Source organism: Lissotriton helveticus, chromosome 7, assembly GCF_964261635.1.
Source record: "Lissotriton helveticus chromosome 7, aLisHel1.1, whole genome shotgun sequence".
Lineage (NCBI taxonomy): Eukaryota > Metazoa > Chordata > Amphibia > Caudata > Salamandridae > Lissotriton > Lissotriton helveticus.
This window is the reverse complement of record NC_136068.1, coordinates 1,945,555,746-1,945,578,289: the sequence shown is the minus strand read 5'-3', so window position 1 is coordinate 1,945,578,289 and position 22,544 is coordinate 1,945,555,746. Positions and strand designations below refer to the sequence as shown.

The 22,544-nt window shown below is 49.8% G+C and overlaps 3 pseudogenes; all 3 read right to left on the bottom strand.

The window, feature by feature from the left end:
- Positions 1-5,815, bottom strand: part of LOC144767898 (E3 ubiquitin-protein ligase TRIM38-like) — a 71,755-nt pseudogene extending 65,940 nt beyond the window's left edge.
- Positions 5,816-6,339: 524 nt separating this feature from the next.
- On the bottom strand, positions 6,340-6,492 carry LOC144771158 (5.8S ribosomal RNA; annotated as a pseudogene).
- Positions 6,493-6,910: 418 nt separating this feature from the next.
- On the bottom strand, positions 6,911-7,986 carry LOC144771370 (18S ribosomal RNA; annotated as a pseudogene).
- Between the last annotated feature and the right edge of the window lie 14,558 nt (positions 7,987-22,544).

The window sequence follows — 22,544 nt, the reverse complement described above, 5'->3', positions numbered from 1 at the left end:
TCACCACCTGGAGAAGAAATCACAGAATCCGGTGTTTAACTTTAAATGTGGGAGTGGATCGCCTGCCTGTAGCTGGAGTACAATATCACAGAACAGCCTGTAATATCCTCAGTTAATGTGTGCCAAGTCACTCCAAAGACAATCAGTGTGTGCCAAGACTGGTCACTGAGTCTTAGTGTGTACCAAGACTGGTCACTGGGTCTTTGTGTGTGCGAAGACTGGTCACTGAGTCTCTCTGTGTGCCAAGACTAGTCAATGTGTCTCGATGTGTGCCAAGACTGGTTACTGAGTCTCGGTGTGTGCCAACTGCCAAGACTAGTCACTGAGTCTCAGTGTGTGCCAAGACTGGTCACTGAGTCTCAGTGTGATTTAAGACTAGTCACTGAGTCTCTGTGTCTTCCAAGACTAGTCACTGAGTCTCTGTGTCTTCCAAGACTGGTCACTGAGTTTCAGTGTATGCCAAGATGGTAAGTGGCTCTACTTCTTTGCCAAGATCGACCAGTGGCTCTCAGGATATGCAAGATTAAACAATGAATCTGAGTGTGCACCAAGACTGATCAGCGTGTTCTGGCTCCAGCCAAGAATCAGTGAGGAAAGGAGAGTGACCCTCAGTGTGTGTGCCAAGGCTGGAAGTAAGTCTCAGTTTGATGCAAGACATGTCAGTGACTCTGTGTGGCTGCAGAGACTGGCTAGTGACCCTCAGTGCGCGCCACATCTGGACTGAAACTTCCTGTATGTACCAGGTCTGTATTGTCTGCACTGCATGATGCTTATCTAGCTGCCACTTACAGTCTATATAAGTCTGTCAATGTGTGGGAAATGTTACCACAGACACTCAGTTCATGTCAAGGCTTACCAGAGAGATTTGGTGTTTCTCAAAGCTGGACAATCTGTGCCGGTGTGCATGTCTGGGAACCACTCCTGAGTATCGCCTCTCAGTGTGTGCCAATCCTGGCCATCATCACTCAGTTTATGCCGCTGTACACCACGCCCTCTCAGTGTGCGTTAATGCTGACCATCGCCTCTCAGTGTGCGTTAATGCTGACCATCGCCTCTCAGTGTGTGTCAATCCTGGCCATCATCACTCAGCTTATGCCGCTGTACACCATGACTTCTCAGTGTGCGTTAATGCTGACCATCGCCTCTCAGTGTGTGCCAATCCGGGCCATCGTCACTCAGTTTATGCCGCTGTACACCGTGCCCTCTCAGTGTGCGTTAATGCTGACCATCGCCTCTCAGTGTGTGCCAATCCCGGCCATCGTCACTCAGTTTATGCCGCTGTACACCATGCCCTCTCAGTGTGCGTTAATGCTGACCATCGCCTCTCAGTGTGTGCCAATACTGGCCATCGTCACTCAGTTTATGCCAGTGTAAACCAGGCCCTCAAAGTGTGCACCAATGCTGGCCGTTTCCTCTGAGTGCCAATATTCACCATCGCCTCTCAGTGTGTGCCATTGCTGGCCACCGATGGTCAGTGTGTGCCAAGAATGAGGTGCTGTCTCATTGTGCATCAAGACTAATCACTGATTGTCGGTGGATGTGTATTAACCCCTTCGGTGTTCATGACGAAATGGTTCCGTCATGAGCACCAGTGCTCCTGTGCTCTTGATGGAACCATTCCGTCATGAGGTCAGGGGGACGACATCCCTCTGCTGCAAACAGCTGAGGGATTTCCAACATTTGTTTTGGGCCTCGGGAGGTGGGGAAGAGCTTCCCCAACCTCACGGGGCCCTTTGCAGGTTTTCAGTCTAATGTCGAGGTGCGCATGGCGCGCTGTCTCATTAGACGGAAAAAAAAACTGAAATTTGGTTTCAGTCTGAATGTTTCAGTGCTCGTGCGGCTAGGAGGGAGAAAGGGACAGTAGCCCCTGATCTGCCACCCAGGGGGGGGGGGCAGAAAACCCACTAGGCCACAGGAATTTGTTTTTTTGGGGGGGTGGGGGCATTGGCATGCACATTCTGGGCAGCCCCTATCCTCCAAAAATGACCACAGTCTTTCTTCCCCCCTGAGAGGCAGATGGGAGCAATAGCCCCTTATCTTACCCATCGGGTGGGTAGAAAGCCCACTAGGCACGAGGGGTAAATGTTTTTCACAATTCAGGGGTGGGGGCTGCCCAGAATGGGAATGCCAATGCCCCCACCCCACCAAAAAAGATGCCACTGTATTTATGTCCCACCCAGGAGGGAGATGGGGGCAGTAGCACCTGATCTGCCCCCTGGGGGGCAGGGAGCCACCATGGCACCAGCAATTATGCTGGCTTTTTTTATACCTAGGGGTGGGGGCTGCCCAGAATGGGAATCCCAATGCCCCCACCCACCCAAACAAAATAGCTAATCTTTCTAACCCCCCTTGGGGGCATACCGGCAATAGCCCCCGATTTCCCCCCTCCCCAGGGCGGCAGAAAGCCCACTAGGCACAGACTTTTTGCTAAATGTGCCTACCTCTGGATTTTAGGTCCTAGCGCAGCTAGTACCCAAGGAAACGTAGCAAAACTATAGATTTTTGAAAACTAGACACCCAGGGGAATCCAAGATGTGGTGACTTGTGTGGCTCTTACTTGGCTCTGTTACCCAGAATCCCTTGCAAACCTCAAACTCTGTAAAAAAAGAACAAATTTTCCTCACATTTCTGTGATGAAAAGTTATGGAATTTGCGTGGATCTACAAAATTCCACCCACCAGCGTTGCCAAAGTCTTCCTAGAAAAATGGTACCTCACTTGTGTGGGTCGGCTTAGTGCCCGTGATAGGAAACGGCCCAAACACAACATTTTCACAGTGAAATCGGGCTCTGTTTTTGCAAAGTGCCTAGCTGTAGATTTTGAACCCTAGCTTTTCCGGCACCTAAGGAAACCTGGCACACCTATATATTTTTGCAAACTAGACACCCAGGGGAATCCAGGATGGGGTGACTTGTCTGGCTCTCCCCAGGTTCTGTTACCTAGAATCCCTTGCAAACCTCAAAATTTGTTAAAACAACACATTTTCCTCACATTTCTGTGCGGTGAGTCACAGGTCCTTGCCCCACCCACACAAGTGAGGTATCATTTTACTTGGGAGACTAAGTGAAACACTGTGCGGTAGGACATGTGTGCCAGCATGGTAATTCCACCCAGAAATATGTGGAAAATGTGTTTTTTTCAGCTAAATTTGAGGTTTGCAGGGGATTCTGGATATGGAAACTTTGGGGGACCCACGCAAGCCATACCTCTTTGGACTCCCCAGGGAATCTAGTTATCAGAAATGTGTGGGTTTGGTAGGTTTCCTTATATGGCGGCGAGCCCGATACCAAAAAACCAGGTACCCCCCCAAAAGCAGGTAGTTTTGCTGTAGGTAATTTTGAAGTCTCCACAGTACGATTTGGGCCCTTTCCTGTTGCAGCAACAATGTGAGGTACCATTGTTATCGAGAGAACTTGGGGAACACTGGGTGGTAGGAAATTTGTGTCAGCTCGGTGATTCTACAACTTTCCCACACAGATATGTGAGAAAAATTGATTTTCCAACAAAATTTGAGATTTGCAGGGGATTCTGGGTAGGGAAATGTTGGGGGGTCCATGCAAACCATACCTTAGTGAACTCCCCTGGGTGTCTAGTTTTAAGAAATGTGTGGGTTTGGTAGGTTTCCCTAGATGGCCGCCAAGCCCAGGGCAATAAACTCATGGGACCCCCCATGCAAATGTGATAGGTAATTTTGATGTTGCCGCAATAGGTTTTGGGCCCTTGCCTGTTCTGTGTACTTAACCCACCCACACACGTGAGGTACCATTTTTATTTGAAGACTTTGGGGATTTGGGGATGGGTTGATTTTTGAGGATCCACACAGATTCCAGAACTTATCACCACAGAAATGTGTGGAAATTGTGTTTTTTTGGACACATTTATGAGGTTTGCAAGGGATTCTGAGTACCAGACAAGTCACCCCTTCCAGGATTCCCCTAGGTGTCTTGTTTTAAAAAATGTATAGGTTTGCTAATTTTCCCTAAGTGCCGGCAGAGCTAGGGTTCAAAATCTACAGCTAGACACTTTGCAAAAAAAGGGTCCGTGTACACTGTGAAAATGTGGTGTGTCTACGGTGGTTTTGAGCCATTTCCTGTCGCGAGCACTAGGCTGACCCACACAATTGAGGTACCGTTTTTATTGGGAGACTTAGGGTAACACAGAATTGTAGAGCAACTGTTATTAGCTATTGACCTTCGATGCATTGCTGCCTTCTAAATGAAAGACAAGGTGTAAAAAAGAAGTCATTTTGAAAAATGACCTATGATTCTCATGCTAGTGTGAGTACTCACAATTTTGAAAATGTGCAAATATCTACTGTTTCTAAACTCTATATTTTGATCCAATTTCAGAAATACATAGGTGTCTTCCATACCAATTTTTCCATGTATATATTTTCCCAAATTAATTGCTATATACCCGGTACATAATAAAAAAAGTTGTAAGACGCTGCTCAATTATTGGCTCTGGGTTCGTCGGATTCTTGGTGAACCTACAAGTCCTATATAACCCCTCAATCAGAAAGGTCAAGTGGATGTAACGGTATATTGCTTTCAAACAGCTGTCATAATTAGAAAAAGTTACAGGTGAAAACGTTCACACAAATGGCTGTTTTTTTCTTCTAATTTTCAATTTTTCCTATATTCAACAGTTAGATTCTATAAAGAAACCCAGAAGGATCTACACAAATGACCCGTTGCTGAATTCGTAATTTTGTCTACCTTTCTAAAATGTATTGCTTTCCAGGATCAATTATTGCTTTAATACCCATTTCTACCATTAACTGGAAAGAGGTTGAAAGCACAAAAATAGCAAAAATAGGCTGTGTCTCAGAAAAATGCCAAAACTGTGTAAAAAAATGTGGTTGTCTGATAAAAGTCAGCTTTTCCTGAAAGCTGGGAAGATGGTGATTTCAGCACCACAACCCCTTTTTTGATACCATTTGCAGGTAAAAAAAACAGATGCTTTCATCTTTATCCCTTGTTCCCCATTTTTCCCCAAAAACTAAACAAAATTTCACTGTATTTTGGCTAATTTCTGGGTCTTCTCCAGTGGAATCCACAAACCCTGGGTGCCTTTAGAATTCCAATGTTGTTGGAAAAATAGGACGCAAATTTGGCATGGATACCTTATGTGGTCAAAAAGTTACAGGGGCCTAAGCGTAAACATCCCCAAATAGCCAAAAAAATGCTTAGCTCAGGGTAAGGAAGGCCTAGCAGCGAAGGGGTTAAAATATCAAATATAGAATTATTAACCTGCACAAAATGTCAACTACCAATGTACAGATTGCATGTGTGTTGCGGAGCTCAGCATGCATCCTAATGATTGGGATCCTTCTGAGTTTAAGTATAGGACTTCACGCTGGAAGGGTCTGCTTCCACTACAAATCCTCTATACAGCACAAACCCACCTCTGCACCATAGTGCGAATCGGTGCATCGTGCAAGGCAGTGTAATGAGAGCTCCAGAGCAGGACACGACCGCAGCAGCAGGTCAGTCTTAGCAGATACAACTCTGCACTGCTTTATTCCTTCTCACCTGTGCAACATAGCAGTAACTTTTACTGCTGCATTGTGTATGCTGCAATTAGGTGTGATTTCTACATTCGCCCTGCACAGACATTGCACTGACTATAATTCATTTACTCCAGACAAACTGCATCAGTCACGCTACTTGATAAAAGAGCGGGGTTTTCAGCTCCCCTGTCCAGATTGTATAACATTAAACATTGCCTTCATCCTAGGAGAATGCATCAGAATTACCTGTAGAAGGGGTGGGATTCCTTCTCTGATTCCTTCTCTGAGCCCTCCTCGATGCCATCGGAGCCCTCACTGATGCTCGGGATACTCAGAGGAGTATGAAGCAGTGAGAGCTACTCAGGTATGAGTTGCGTCTCTTGAGCTGCTAGGGGAGGATATATATAACAGATACAGATACAGGAAACTCAACTTACAAAGTGCTGATGGCAGCATTCTGCAATCTGTGTGTGAGGGGAGATGAATGATGGGGGTGCAGTTCCACGTGTCACTGTGCACCATATGTGTGTATGTATGTGTGTGCTTGTGTGTGTCTTTTCCACTTAAGGGGTGGGCAGAGAACGTCCCTCCACCAGCGGAGGGGAGTTAGCCAGCCACAACCCCCTGCCCCAGGCCTAGTCCCTGCTTCTGAACCCAGCCAGGTCGGGTGAGCCTGCCCTGTCCCCGACGGACCCCCGTTCCCAGCAACTGGACCCTTGGATGGCTTGCAGGACCGGGGGGCTCCCGCACCCCAGGAGCTGCCGGACGGAGCTCAAGCCCCGGTCTGACCTTGTGGGGGGATGAAGGGAAGTACAGCTAATCTGGCGATGGCCCTCAGACAGGCATATCCTCAGGAGGAACCCGGCCCGCAAGGTGCGTTCGAAGTGTCGATGATCAATGAGTCCTGAAATTCATACTAATTTTCGCAGCTAGCTGCGTTCTTCTATGACATGCAAGCCGAGTGATCCACCGCCAAGAGTCACAGGCAACTTTTTGAAAATGTTCACCTAGCTGTGGGCACAGGAGAGGTGGGAGAAAGGCAACGGCCTTCCATCCACCGCTCGTGCGGCAAGACGACCCGGGCACCCTGTTTAAGGCTTCCCCTCTGGGAGTCAGAATGCACCGTTGGGAGAAAAAAAACTTTACCATTCTCTTGGTCTGGGAGTCCCACCCACCTGCGGGCAAGGGGGCTCCCAGTGTGATGGGACCAGGCAGCCCCACCACTGCCGGTCCCTCCTGGATTAACCGGGAGGGACCGCATGAGGCTTCAAACCCCTCAGCCTGGACACCCGGACTGCCCGAGCCATGCCAGCAGGCTGGTGAGTAGCCCACCCCACCCTTGCCCGGGTAGGAGGTACCGAAAGGAAAAGCCAGGTGGCTCCCCATCCCGCATACCTCCCACTGAGAGCAGCCCGGGTTCCCCTTGCAGGCCCTTAGGCCCTTCTCGGCATCGTTTATGGTCGGAACTATGATGGTATCTGATTGTCTTTGTACCTCTGACTTTCGTTATTGATTAATAAAAACATTCAAGGCAAATGCTTTCCCTTTGGTTCATCTTGCGCCGATCCAAGAATTTCACCTCTAGCGGCTCAATACAAATGCCCCCGGCTGTCCCTCTAAATCATGGCCCAGTTCCGAAAACCAACAAAACAGAACTGGAGTCCTGTTCCATTATTCCTTGCTGAAGTATTCAGGCAACTGGCCTCCTTTGAGCAGTCTAATTTTTTCAAAGTAAACTATTCGGACCCCCAGGACACTCAATGAAGAGCATTAAGGGGCGCCGAGAGGCTGGGGCTGGGACAGGGGGTAGCTCGCCTTGACGCAGACCGCCATTTCGATTCCAAGATCCAACTACGAGCTTTTTACTTGCAGCAACTTTAATATACGCTACTGGAGCTGGAATTACTGTGGCTTCTGGCACCAGACTTGCTCTCCAATGGATCATCGTTAAAGGATTTAAAGTGTACTCATTCTAATTACAGGGCCTCGAAAGAGTCCTCTACTGTTATTTTTCGTCACTACCTCCCGAGTCGGGAGTGGGTAATTTGCGCACCTGCTGCCTTCCATGGATGTGGTAGCCATTTCTCAGGCTCCCTCTCCGGAATCGGACCCTGATTCTCCGTTACCCATGGTCACCATGGTAGGCACAGAAAGTACTATTGAAAGTTGATAGGGCAGACATCCGAATGTATTATCACAGGGATGTGCGATCGGAGCAGGGTTATCTAGAGTCACCAAAGAGGCCGAGCGAGTCCGGATTGGTCTTGGTCTGATAAATGCACATATCCCAGTGCTCGTCAGCATGTATTAGCTCTAGAATTACCACAGTTATCCAAGTAACAGATGGAGCAATCAAAGGAACCATAACTGATTTAATGAGCCATTCGCAGTTTCACTGTACTGTCCGTGTGTACTTACACATGCATGGCTTAATCTTAGAGAAAAGCATATGCTACTTGCAGGATTAACCAGGTAGCCGCACCTGCTGATGGGGTGGATTCAGGACCCGCGTGCCCATCTCCCCGACCGTCAACCTTCGCACACCCCTCCCTCTCGGGGGTCTGATAGCAGAAGGAGCCTGCCTGCCTGTGCGGGCGGGCTCGCTGGAGGGCTGGAGTGGTTCAGTCGCAAGGGCACTGGCAGGCCCAGCCGTGTCCCCAGGCAGGGAGAGGTGGGCCGAGGCGCAGCCTGAGCAAGACGCAGGGGTGCCAAAGCCTGGCGGCTGCGGCACCCCTCAGAACAGTCATTCAGAGCTTCTGCAGAAATGTGCTGGGTGGAGAGGGATGACGGAGTGGTGTGCAGGGCCTAAAGACCTGCCAGGCAGCAGCATCCGAGGGCCTGGCACCACCCAACCTCTTCCGCTCGGTTTGGACCACTGGGGGCGCGAGCTACCGGGCCGCTCAGTCTTCACTCTGAGAGGTAGGGTGAAGGACTTCCCACCAGACGGCAGGCCCTCAAGTCGAATGGTCCATGTGGGGTGGAAGCTCTTTGCTTGTAAGAACAGATGAGGCTGGCCAAGCAGTCTGTCCCTAAACAGACCGAGAGTGCCCAATCAATAGGAGAACTTTTGGGGCCTCCCTTGGCAGGCCCCCCTGTACGAGGGATGCCAGCTTCACATCCTAGCCTGCTCCCAGGGTGTGCAGGCTTAGAGGAAAGACCCACCGAAAAGGGACTGGAAGGCAGGTGTGGACCAGGGCCCCTGGGGACCCAGGCAGCCAGCCCAGGGTCGTGCCTTCCCCTTTATCAGAATCGCCGGACCGCATGGAGGTCTGACTGACCCTCTCCATAGTATTCTGGAGGAACAATGCCCCCTTTCTTGTAATCTGTGCACACTGGGTGAGAGAGGGCACACTGGGTGAGAGAGGGCACCCAAGGCGAGAACGTGCCCAACCTCCAGGAGCCCTCGCTGGGATTGGGGAGGCAAATGAGACCTCGTCAGGACTTCCAGTGAAGCCCGGCCATCTGGTTGCCCCATTAGAAAGCATTGCTCTTGACCAGATGATAGAGGGATTAGGAGCAACCAGATGGCTGATGGGAAAGGCACAACCAGATGGCCGGGCTCATAGGGCAGCCATCTGGTCGCTCTGTGCCCTAATGAAAGGGTGAGCGGGTATCGAGGCATGGGGGGCCAGAGGCCCAGGGCCCCAGCTTGGCCTCAGCCTTGGGGCTGCAAGGTGGGAGATGACGGGCTTTCTGACCCCGGGCCTGCAGACACGTTGACAAGCAGGCAAAGCGTGGGAGGTCTGCACTGTACTGATGGACCCCTGTCCCGAGCCCTTGGCAGAGCGGCAGGCCAGTGGACGGGCCCCAGGGCTGTAGCAAGCGACCTGGGGCCCAGCGGGGCCCCTGGGCCCCATCGGGGCTCCCGGGCTCAGAGGCTCAGGGGAATCCTTCCCAGGCCCACATGGCAGGCATGAGGACAGAGCCCGGGGTGGGGTGGCGCCATCCCCAGGGCCCTAAGGGGGGCCCTTCAGAGCTCCTGTACCCAGCCATGCAGGGGCAGGCTCCCTTGGCCCAGGGGAACCCCGTCTCGGGCCCCTTACAGAGCGACGGGCCAGGAGACTGAGCCTAGAGCCCCTTGACCCCATCGGGCTCCCAGGCAGAGGTGAGGCCTCCCGAGATTGCAGCTCCCCGTCCTGGGCACCACACCACACATTGGGCCGGGGGACAGAGCCCTAGGCTGGGGGGGATCCTAGCCCGTCTGACTGCCGGCTGAGAAGTGCTAGACTGAGAGGGGTTTTGGAGTACCCTGTCCCTAGTAATCTGGAGGTAGGTACCCCCTTTCTGGTAACCTTTGCGCACCTCAAGACTGAGGGGCCCCAAGTCGCAGACACACCTGACCTCCTATAGCCCTGGCTGAGATTGGGGAGGCCAATGAGCTCTCCTCGGAACTTTCAGGGCAGCCCGTGCATCTGGTCGTACCATTGGAAAGCATTTAACATGACCAGATGGCAGAGGGGATATGGCCAGCCAGATGGCAAGGCCCAAAGGATGCCAATCGGCACGCCCGAGCCTTCGTGGGAGGGCTCTCACCTGCCCTTTAGAGGGCTCTGGGCTTTCTGCCCCAGGGGCTAGGACACCCTGGCTGGGTTTTGGGCTCAGGGCTGCGGATGGGGTTCCCTGATTAACCTCCACTCAGGAGATCCCCCAAGCACCTTGATAGGTGGGCAAAGCAGGAGGGAGGCCTGCCCGGGCCCGACGGACCCCCGTCCTGGGACCATGGTGGAGCAGGGGGATGGGGCCCAGCCGGAGGTCCTGTGCCAGCACGTGCAGAGGAGGCCTTCCCAAGTCCCGCGTCCCGAGCGCCTAGCCACAGGGTAGGCCTGAGGATGGTGCCCGGGGTGGGGAGGGCACCTGCCGGAGCTCCTGAACCCAAGCCAAGCTGGGGAACGCCCCACAAGCCCTGGGCCCATGGCAGAGTGGAGGATGGAGCCCAGTGTAGGGAGCGACTGGACAGAGTTCTCGGGTCCGGATGCCCAAGAGAGGACTTCCCGGGGCCCGATGGAGCCCGTCCCAGGTACTTTGTCACTAGGCCGGCCAGAGGATGGAGGCCCGGACAGGGGGGGAGGTTTTTGCCCAACCCTAGCCCATCTGGCTGCCGGCTGAGAGCCCCCAGCCTCTGAGGATTTCCGGCGTACCCTCTGCCTCGTAACCTGGAGGAAGGGTACCCCTTTTTCTGGTAACCCGTACGCAGCACAAGACTGAAGGGACCGAGGCACAGATGCGTCCAACCTCCTAGAGCGCTGGCTGGGATTGGGGAGGCAAACAAGCCCTCGTCGGGACTTCCAGGACAGCCCAGCCATCTGGTTGCCCCATTGGAAAGCAACTTAAACCGCACCACAGAGTGTGTTTGCACACATGTAAACTCAGGCCCACCCCCTCCCTTCACCACTGTGCAAACACACCCTGTGGTGCGTTTTAAGGTGGGGGATTAACTCCACTTGAATACTGAGGGTCCCTGAGTGCCAAATAGCCAAATAGGTATCTCCAGTTTGCGTCAGGGAGCTGCATTGCAGACAGGTGTTCAGAGGCCACACCCCTTTTTACACCTCTCTGCAATGCAGCTCTGTGGCACTTATTCGAGATTCCTAGTAGGCTAGTTTGACCTTAGGGACCCTTAGGATTGAAGGAGACTTAATCACTCAACTTAGAACGGCCACAGGGCACGTTTACACAGTGGTGAAGGGAGGGGACGGGGCCTGAGGTGATGTGTGCAAAAACGCCCTGTGGCGCGTTTTAAGTTGGGGAAAAAATTCCCCTTCCATCCTGAGGGACCATGGGGGCCCAGTAGCCCACCAGGTGCTTCCAGGAAGTGCCACTGCGCTGCGTTGCAGAGAGGTGATACACGCCATGCCCCTTTTTACATCTCTCTGCTACGCAGCTCTGTGGCGCTTACTGGATGTACCTAGTGGGCTAGTTTGACTCTAGGGACCCTCAGGAGTGAAGGGGAATTATTTCCCCAACTTAAAACGCGCCAGAGGGCGTGTTTGCACAGTGGTGAAGGGAGGGGATGGTATAGGAAAATGGCTCTATATATACTGGACAGCAAAATAGTAGGGTACTCCTTTGATTTAATTTAATTAAAGTTAATCATGGTTTAAAAAAACGGTGTGCAACCCTTCTCTTATGTGAATCTATATATACTGGACCAAAGTAAAATCAGTCGAACTACGAATTTCGATTTACTCACCTGTCATCAGGAGAGACCTCAGTGCTGAATCTTTGAGCCCAGTACTGATCCTGAAAAGTAATTCTAACCATACTTACCAGTAACTTGAATTTTCTTCCATAGGCTAAAATTGACAGGTTTCACTTGGAAATTCTTCTAAGTGTGGAGTTTTGGAAATTTAAAATATTCACCTAAAATCATCCGAACAATGAATTCCAATTTACTCACCTGTTATCAGGAGAGAACCTAGTGCTGCATCTTTTAGCCCATCACTGACCCTGAAAAGTAATTCTAACCGTACTTACCAGTAACTTATATTTCCTTCCATAGGAATCCATTGTCTGGTTTTCACAAGAAAAGTTTCTAAGTGTCGATTTTCACAAATAACAAATATTCCTTAAAAATCACCTGAATGACTTAGACACATTTTTTCAACTGTTTTTAGGAGATGCACCAGTGCTGGATCCAGGATCCACCAGTGAATAAGAAAAAGTAACGATAACACTACTTACCTGCTGAGTTTCTGTGTCAACTTTTAAAATACAATAATATTCCTTAAAAATCACTACTGTAACCAAAACACTTTTACTCAACTGTTTACAGGAGATGTCCCAGGACTGAATCTAGGATCCAGTTCTGTGGTTAGAATAGTAGTCCATAAAGTAACTAATTGCATTTAACTAGAAATTCACATTGAGCTCAATGTTGCAATGTGTTTGAAATTGTGTTGCCCATTGCAACAACTGTAACTCCTGTACTTAAAGGTCTATTGCTTATTTGCAAAGTATTTAAACTAAATTAATTCATTCTGAGAAAGTATATATTGTAATGTAATGTATAATGTAATTATAATGTAATTTAAAAAATAAAATATCTAAAAATAATTAGTTTAAAAAAAATGTAGTAAATCAGTATCAAAAAAATAAATATAACAATTAATATATTTAAAAATTGCCATTTACAAAAACTTTGAAATTCACTGGAAAAAAACATAGGCTTCAGACATGTTATAGTTAGGAATTAGCATTTAAAAAACCTTTGAAATTCACTGAAAAAACCATAGGTTTCAGACATGTTATAGTTAGGAACTAGCATTAAAAAAACCTTAGACACGTCTCAGAGACGCGTAAACAACTGGAACGCTGTGAGTGCCTCGATCTGACTATGGTGGGAAGATGCAATGTTCTTAAAATGTTGATCTTGCCGAGAATATTATATTTTTTTAGGGCAGTGCCTTTGGAGACTCCGCGAAGTAGTCTTGCTTTGTGGCAATCGATATGTGCCAGATTTATATGGGCCCAGGGCAAAGCACGTAAAGCAATGCGGTATATGGTCCTACCTAGGGAACAGGGGGGTTGGGCTGTTCCAGATTTTACGTTGTATTATTACGCATGCATGATGCAGCATATGAATATACTTTCGACTGGTGCTGAATCAGCAACCAGGGCGGAATCCCCCTCCATTTATCAAATGTTGCTACGCTGTGATGCCAAAAATCGATTGTTTATTAACGTGGATGGGAGTTACTACAAGCGCACTCGGTTATTATCGCTGCTTACAAAGTATGGACAGTGGTTAAAAAAAAGTATGGGGTGGAGAAGATATCTTGGTATACGCCTTTAACAACAACTATCCTTTTTCTATCAGTATTTTGGGACCGATTGATGTGTGAATGGCGGGACAAAGGGGATGTACAGTTAGTGATTTATTTCTGGTAAATGACATGAAATCTTTCGACCAATTAAGTGATCAATTCCGTTTACCTCGGGCTGACTTCTTTAAATATTTACAAATTCGTGATTATTTTTCAAAAACCCGATGGAGAATTCAAACTAATCCTCTTGTTGAGGCTGTCAGGAAATGCTCACAGATTGGCACACTGTATACCTTAATGTTGGATATATTAGATAACGATTTGGAAGCTCAAAATCATAAATGGGACAACCGATTGGGCGGTCAGGGTATCCAACTGGAGACTTCCTTAGAGCTGACTGGACGATTATTCATGTCAGCAAATTTGCACGCCCAACATTTTAAAACAGCGTTCAATTTATATTACATGCCAGCAAAATTGTCCGCGTGGGGTTGTGTAAATGGGGCTAAGTGTTTTCGCCGTGGGACCGAAGCTGCTGATAGTGTGCATGTATTTTATTCATGTATGGTGTGTAGGAAGGTGGCTACCTGACTATGGATACCCCTGATTTTTTGCCTGTGTTTAGCTGGTTTTTTGACTTAGTTGACCTGGTTCCCTGCTAATCAGGGCCCCAGGCCATCTGCTCTCTCTGTAAAATGGATTCCATGTACCCTAGGTACATACCACAATTGGAAATGGACTCCTTGTCAGCCCCTGTATAATGCACTATAGGTGCCCAGGGCATAGGGGCCACCAAGGCCTACCAGGGGCTGCAGCATATCTTTTGCCACCCCTGGCTGGTTCTTAAATTGACACAACTGGCTGATCACTCAGCTGGGGTAAGGTGGTGTAATCACCCCTTACTTAGATATAGTATACCTATATCTAAACCTATATCTGGACACGTATTAACCTGAGCCACTCCTATGGAAGGCCTCATCAATCCTGGAGGCAGAGTGCGTGGTTTAATGTGAGATGGAGCTCTAGCATGAGCTGAGCCTGTCTGCAGCTGTCGGGAACAACTCCCTAAGCTGTTTCAGGATAATGCCATACCATATACTCTTAAGTGCCTTATAATCCTCGCGGTTATATAGCAACTTTGGTTTGGCTTTATCAAAACATGTCGTGTAAGGTGTCATACGATTTGGAATACTATCCCCTCGCCAGTTCTGGCGACGGGGATAGCATTCCACCCCTCTAGAGGGGTAAGACATGTTACTTTACTTAAATGCGGTTAATTTCTAAAAGGACCTTAGATCCACAAAATGGATGCCTCTGCCACAGACAGAAGTCTGGCCCCCTGAAGCTGACCGAAACTCAGCCAAATGGGGCCTGGACAAAGGGTTTCCTGTCGCAGGGGGGTGTTACCACCCTCCAGACAGGAGATAGTGGATTGTAGCAGGGAGGTTTGAAAGAAACCAGACACTGCTTGGGGCGCACAAGGCTGCCCCTTGCATAATCCGGCCAAACCGGTTCTGGGGCACTCCAGCCCTCGTGCCAGGACGGCCTGGATCAAAGGAAGGGGGTGTATCCACCCACTTCCTGGGTCCCACCCATAGGAGGGGACCTAGCAGGTAATCACGCCCCCCAGATTCGAATAAGAGTGGGAGCAGTGCCAATGCATTTTAGATTTCCTGACGAAACATAAGAAACGAAACTCTGGACCCTTCGACATCCTACTCAACGTGGAAGCCCGAAGAATCTCCCTTGTGGTCAAGGAGTGACCACCCTGTGCAAACAGGCACCATCCAGCCCTCGACATCTACTTTGTTGCAGTTCCCGCCGGAACTCGAGCGACAGAGATCGACGAGATCAAGCTTGCCTGCCTTCCAACAGCCCGATCCACAGTCCCTGCAGAGCTGAGACCCGTGGAGGCGACCGGAAGCGTGGGGCACGCCATCTTGAATTGACCACGAGACGCTGACCGTGCAGCCCACGAGTAACCCTCGAAGCTGTACACCGGGGTTTGAGAAGCCCCGACCCTGAGCCACTCTTGCAATGAAGTTCAGCCCTCCACACTCGACGAGTGCTGCGTGGGGCCCTTCTGCTCCATTTGGCTCAATGCGTTGGCCCGGTCACTTGCCAGCTGGCTAGTGGTCCCTGTGCCGACGAAACTACAAATACGACTTGTGATTCTGGTTACCCCAGACTTGCACCAGCTCCCCTGAAAAGGAGCCCCCACTCTGACCCTCCTGGTTCGAGTGAGAAGCAATCTCCTGGTTCCGCGTGGATTGCTCTTGCCAAGTGTTGTTTGCTCCAAACTTGAAGCCGACTGCACCGACGGTGAGAGCCCTTGTGGGACAGATTGTGACCCGCTCCTGGACGTCGCAGATGCCCCAGAGCCCACGTGACAGCGGAGAGAAGCTCCTCGACGACCACCTGATTGCGCCCGACATTGCCTGGTTCCGTCCTGGTTCCACCCTGGTCACTGCTGAGTGACCCAGACTCTGTCCCCTCTGCTTTCAGGTACTCTTCGACTTGAGTCCACCCTTGGACTCCACCGGACACTTCACTTTCACCCCGCCTGCAGCCCTTTCAGCTTCAAGCACCAAGAGCCTGCGTGACGAAACCCGACTCAACTTCGACCCTGTGCACCCGCTTCCTGTGGGTGAGGTAACTTTGCTCCGCCGGTGTTCCCACACTGGTACACATCTCTAGGGTCTGTGTCTTAAGTTTTGTTCCTCTAGGTTCAGCGGAAGTGTCCTTAAACTCTAACTTTACAACTTTTACGCACCATTGGTTAACATTGGTGCATGCGTGCGCTTTCCGCACTGCTCCCGAATCCCGTGGGCCGTTCCCGACTTCAGCATTGCTTGTCCCGACTGCTCCCAGCGATTCCCTAGGCCCTAGGCCTAACCACTGTTCGAGTGGCATCTCTTATACCACTTGTTTAGTATATGGTTTGAGTGGCCACCCGCCCTCATCCATAATTGTGCAACTTTGTATGTTTAAACTGTGCTTTTGATTTAACGCTTGTGCCCCTTTATTCATAAAGAATACTGGGGATTGTTTTTAGTAATAAATACATATATTTTTATAATATATACTTGTGTGGTGTCCTTTCATTTGATATTACAGGATTGTATGTGGTAAAACAGCTCGCTTAACACGACCTCTTAAGTTAAGCCTTTAGGCTGCTTAGTCCATGCTACCCCTAGGATAGCTTGTCTAATAAGGTTAACTTACAACCAGACACCATAAGGGATTGTTTGGTCTGATAACAGGTGGTTCCAGAATTGGAAACATCACCTATCAGGCCAACTTCTCACATTGGTGAGCAGCGGTGCGGATTTGAGCTTGCTGTTGTTTTACCATTGCAATCTTTTATCAAATTGAAAGATCACATCAAGTACCTCTAGGTACATATAAATCAAAAGCTTAGCATATTAAGTTCTACTGAACTTAGTAGTTGTAGAGTAAAGGGATTAGCACACCCTGACTACAACTCACTAGCAAGGTACAGTAGGAAAACACTTAGTGTAGGTAGGTGCATCACTTACACCACACTAGAGTCATGTCTGACACAGGAGTAGCCTCAGGGTCCACTCCTGTGACAGTTGACCTTACCAAGGCAACTTCCAGCTATGACAAATTAACCCGAAAGGACTTGATTGCCTTGTGCGTATCAAGAGGGTTAAAAAGGGGAAGAAGTCCCACCAGTCCTATCCTGATAGCCATTCTAGAACAGGATGACTTAGAGAAGGCGAATGAAGTAACCTTAGAGTCAGGAGATGGAGTAAACCCACCTGTAACTGATACCCCTCAGGAGGAAGAAGGAGAAGAAGGAGAGGAGGGGGATGAGGACTCAGATGTTGAGGACACAGAAGATCAGGATCAGAGGGGTAGCCAGGTCCAAGTTGCCAGGCTTAACCAGGCCAACTTAAACCTACTAGGGAATGGAGAGGGCCAGCACCTCCCCAGACCCTATAACATTCTCCCAGGCAACAGAAGAGTGAGATCTCCCTCAGGGGACTCTCATATTTCTAGTGCCTCAAGAGAATCTCAGAGAGACATGACTGCTTCTCAAAAGCTAGAGCATAGGGCCAGAATGAGGGCTGTCAAACTCCAGATAGAGAGGGAGGAGGTAGCCTTGGCTCAAGCTAGACTTGCCTTGGCAAGAGAGCAAAAATTGTGTGGCTTAGATGCCACTGGTGGCAGCAATATTCCTAAAGAGAAACCCAGGCCCTATGATAGTAGAAACCTGACAAAGATTGTGCCCCCCTACAAGGAAGGGGATGACATCCACAAATGGATAACTGCTCTTGAGAGAGCCTGCATGGTACAGCAGGTCCCTGAGGAACAGTGGGCAGCAATCTTATGGTACTCCTTTTCAGAGAAAGGGAGAGATAAGCTCCTCACTGTCAGACATGAGGATGCAAACAATTACAAAGTCCTGAAGAGTGTTCTGATAGATGGGTTTGGCTTAACCACTGAACAGTACAGGTTGAAGTTCAGAGACACCCAGAAGACACAGACTCAGGACTGGACTGATTTTGTTGATTGTGCAACTAAGGCTCTGGAGGGTTGGCTACATGGCAGCAAAGTACATGACTTTACAGGATTGTATAATTTGATTATGAGGGAGCAGATCCTACGTAATTGTCAGAACCAGCTCTTACACCAGCACCTGGTGGACTCTGATCTGACCTCTCCCCATGAATTGGGAAAGAAGGCAGACAAATGGGTCAGAACCAGGATTAGGCCTAAGAATCAGGACAGTAACCAGAAGAAGGAGTCTACCAAGCCTCAAGATAAGGGTGGGGATAAAAATAAAGAAAAGACTTCCCCAGGGCCCCAAAACTCCAAGGATGGGGGTGGGTCCCAAGACACTTCTTCAACTGAGAAAAAGCCTTATTGTTATGCCTGTAAACAGGTGGGGCATTACAAAACAGACAACTGTTGTCCCAAGAATAACAATAAAGAAAATATACCTCCAAAGCCAGCTCCAACACCTCCTGTTACTGTCAGCAGTAATCCCCCAGGAAGTGGGAGCACACCCAGGAATCTGGGTGGGTTTACTTTTGGAGCCCAGGTGGACCCTGGCCTATCCAGGTCCCCATCACCCAATGATCTTGTTTATGAGACTGGCATGGGGTTTGCCAACTTCTCTGATTGCCCAAATACCTTGAGCAAGTATAGACAAGAGCCCATCATCAATGGTTTGAAAGTTGAAGCTTTTAGAGACACAGGGGCTAGCATCACCATGGTGGCTGATGGTATAGTCCCCTCTAAGCAACTTTTACCTGGTGCCACATACCAGGTGACAAACATTGATGGCATCAAAACAAATCATCCCATGGCAGTAGTAAGTCTCAGCTGGGGAGGTGTCATTGGCCCAAAGAGAGTGGCAGTGTCATCAAACTTGCCTGTGGACTGTCTACTTGGAAATGATTTGGAAATCTCAGCCTGGGCTGAGGTTGAACAGGAAACCCATTCTAGAATGGTAAATTCCAATGGAAAGGTTAGTGGGGCTGTAATGGCTACAGCCCCAATCCAAGATGTCCTTCCTGAAAAGGTTGGTAGGGCTGAGAAACTCTCTGCCCCATCTTTAGCAAAAGCTCTTCCTGAACAGAATAGCAAAGCTGTTATGATAACAGCAGAAACCCAAACTGAGTCTCCTCCTGAAAAGGTTGGTGGGGCTGTGATTGCCACAGCCCAAACTCAAACTGATATGTGTGTTGTGAAGCCTGAAATGACGGATAACTCCACACAAACTGAGAGCATGGAGGAGGAAGAGAAATCTCCCCCTCACCAGACTTTAGGACAGGATCAGCCTCCTCAGGGAACTGATCTTACCCCTGATGAAGGAACTGCCCCAGAGGTTGTTAGGCCTGGCCTGACAGAGCCTCTGATGGTGGTGGACCCTTCTCAGGTGGGACCCAGTCTGGAGCAGGTAACCTGCCCCTCTCTACCTTGCCTTAGCCAGCACAGGGCTGCAGAGGACAAGAAGGACAGTGAGACCCAGAGGGCCCCCTGTCAAATAAAGCACCCCCATCAACAGATTAGGGGCACCAAAACTAGTAGCCCTAGTGAGGTGAAAACTTAAAAAACTCTAGAGGGAGCCCCCTTAAAAACAGTTAGGGACCTCCCCCAGATGGATTCTGTTGGGCACAGCCAAACCTGGGACCCAAAGGGCCCAAACCTGAACTGTCCCTCCAGCAAGCCAAACAGAGGGACCCAGCCTCCAGCTTTAGGTAGCCAGAGGCTGACCCTGAGAGCACAGTGCAACTCAGTTAAAGAAAGAAAGGCACACATGGTGGAAGATAATTGGAGGAAGCTAAGCCCTAAATTAGTAGAGCCTCACTTCAATACTCCATATCCAAACCAGCCTTTAACTTTACATAAACACACCCAAGGTAGTGATTGCCTATGGTGGAGACCCTCTAATACCCCAAGGGTGAGGGACTGCTTAGTGGACCATGAGACAGGGGGTACCCATGCTAGTGCAGGTACTTCCTTATATGGCCACTCAGGCAATATAGGCTTACCTGGCCAAGGATAGCCTTATCTCCTTTCGTCTGGGGGGGGGGTTATGTAGGAAGGTGGCTACCTGACTATGGATACCCCTGATTTTTTGCCTGTGTTTAGCTGGTTTTTTGACTTAGTTGACCTGGTTCCCTGCTAATCAGGGCCCCAGGCCATCTGCTCTCTCTGTAAAATGGATTCCATGTACCCTAGGTGCATACCACAATTGGAAATGGACTCCTTGTCAGCCCCTGTATAATGCACTATAGGTGCCCAGGGCATAGGGGCCACCAAGGCCTACCAGGGGCTGCAGCATATCTTTTGCCACCCCTGGCTGGTTCTTAAATTGACACAACTGGCTGATCACTCAGCTGGGGTAAGGTGGTGTAATCACCCCTTACTTAGATATAGTATACCTATATCTAAACCTATATCTGGACACGTATTAACCTGTGAGCCACTCCTATGGAAGGCCTCATCAATCCTGGAGGTAGAGTGCGTGGTTTAATGTGAGATGGAGCTCTAGCATGAGCTGAGCCTGTCTGCAGCTGTCGGGAACAACTCCCTAAGCTGTTTCAGGATAATGCCATACCATATACTCTTAAGTGCCTTATAATCCTCGCGGTTATATAACAACTTTGGTTTGGCTTTATCAAAACATGTCGTGTAAGGTGTCATACGATTTGGAATACTATCCCCTCGCCAGTTCTGGTGACGGGGATAGCATTCCACCCCTCTAGAGGGGTAAGACATGTTACTTTACTTAAATGCGGTTAATTTCTAAAAGGACCTTAGATCCACAAAATGGATGCCTCTGCCACAGACAGAAGTCTGGCCCCCTGAAGCTGACCGAAACTCAGCCAAATGGGGCCTGGACAAAGGGTTTCCTGTCGCAGGGGGGTGTTACCACCCTCCAGACAGGAGATAGTGGATTGTAGCAGGGAGGTTTGAAAGAAACCAGACACTGCTTGGGGCGCACAAGGCTGCCCCTTGCATAATCCGGCCAAACCGGTTCTGGGGCACTCCAGCCCTCGTGCCAGGGCGGCCTGGATCAAAGGAAGGGGGTGTATCCACCCACTTCCTGGGTCCCACCCATAGGAGGGGACCTAGCAGGTAATCACGCCCCCCAGATTCGAATAAGAGTGGGAGCAGTGCCAATGCATTTTAGATTTCCTGACGAAACATAAGAAACGAAACTCTGGACCCTTCGACATCCTACTCAACGTGGAAGCCCGAAGAATCTCCCTTGTGGTCAAGGAGTGACCACCCTGTGCAAACAGGCACCATCCAGCCCTCGACGTCTACTTTGTTGCAGTTCCCGCCGGAACTCGAGCGACAGAGATCGACGAGATCAAGCTTGCCTGCCTTCCAACAGCCCGATCCACAGTCCCTGCAGAGCTGAGACCCGTGGAGGCGACCGGAAGCGTGGGGCACGCCATCTTGAATTGACCACGAGACGCTGACCGTGCAGCCCACGAGTGACCCTCGAAGCTGTACACCGGGGTTTGAGAAGCCCCAACCCTGAGCCACTCTTGCAACGAAGTTCAGCCCTCCACACTCAGCGAGTGCTGCGTGGGGCCCTTCTGCTCCATTTGGCTCAACGCGTTGGCCCGGTCACTTGCCAGCTGGCTAGTGGTCCCTGTGCTGACGAAACTACAAATACGACTTGTGATTGTGGTTACCCCAGACTTGCACCAGCTCCCCTGAAAAGGAGCCCCCACTCTGACCCTCCTGGTTCGAGTGAGAAGCAATCTCCCAGTTCCGCGTGGATTGCTCTTGCCAAGTGTTGTTTGCTCCAAACTTGAAGCCGACTGCACCGACGGTGAGAGCCCTCGTGGGACAGATCGTGACCCGCTCCTGGACATCGCAGATGCCCCAGAGCCCACGTGACAGCGGAGAGAAGCTCCTCGACGACCACCTGATTGCGCCCGACATTGCCTGGTTCCGTCCTGGTTCCACCCTGGTCACTGCTGAGTGACCCAGACTCTGTCCCCTCTGCTTTTAGGTACTCTTCGACTTGAGTCCACCCTTGGACTCCACCGGACACTTCACTTTCACCCCGCCTGCAGCCCTTTCAGCTTCAAGCACCAAGAGCCTGCGTGACGAAACCCGACTCAACTTCGACCCTGTGCACCCGCTTCCTGTGGGTGAGGTAACTTTGCTCCGCCAGTGTTCCCACACTGGTACACATCTCTAGGGTCTGTGTCTTAAGTTTTGTTCCTCTAGGTTCAGCGGAAGTGTCCTTAAACTCTAACTTTACAACTTTTACGCACCATTGGTTAACATTGGTGCATGCGTGCGCTTTCCGCACTGCTCCCGAATCCCGTGGGCCGTTCCCGACTTCAGCATTGCTTGTCCCGACTGCTCCCAGTGATTCCCTAGGCCCTAGGCCTAACCACTGTTCGAGTGGCATCTCTTATACCACTTGTTTAGTATATGGTTTGAGTGGCCACCCGCCCTCATCCATAATTGTGCAACTTTGTATGTTTAAACTTTGCTTTTGATTTAACGCTTGTGCCCCTTTATTCATAAAGAATACTGGGGATTGTTTTTAGTAATAAATACATATATTTTTATAATATATACTTGTGTGGTGTCCTTTCATTTGATATTACAGGATTGTATGTGGTAAAACCGCTCGCTTAACACGACCTCTTAAGTTAAGCCTTCAGGCTGCTTAGTCCATGCTACCCCTAGGATAGCTTGTCTAATAAGGTTGACTTACAACCAGACACCATAAGGGATTGTTTGGTCTGATAACAGGTG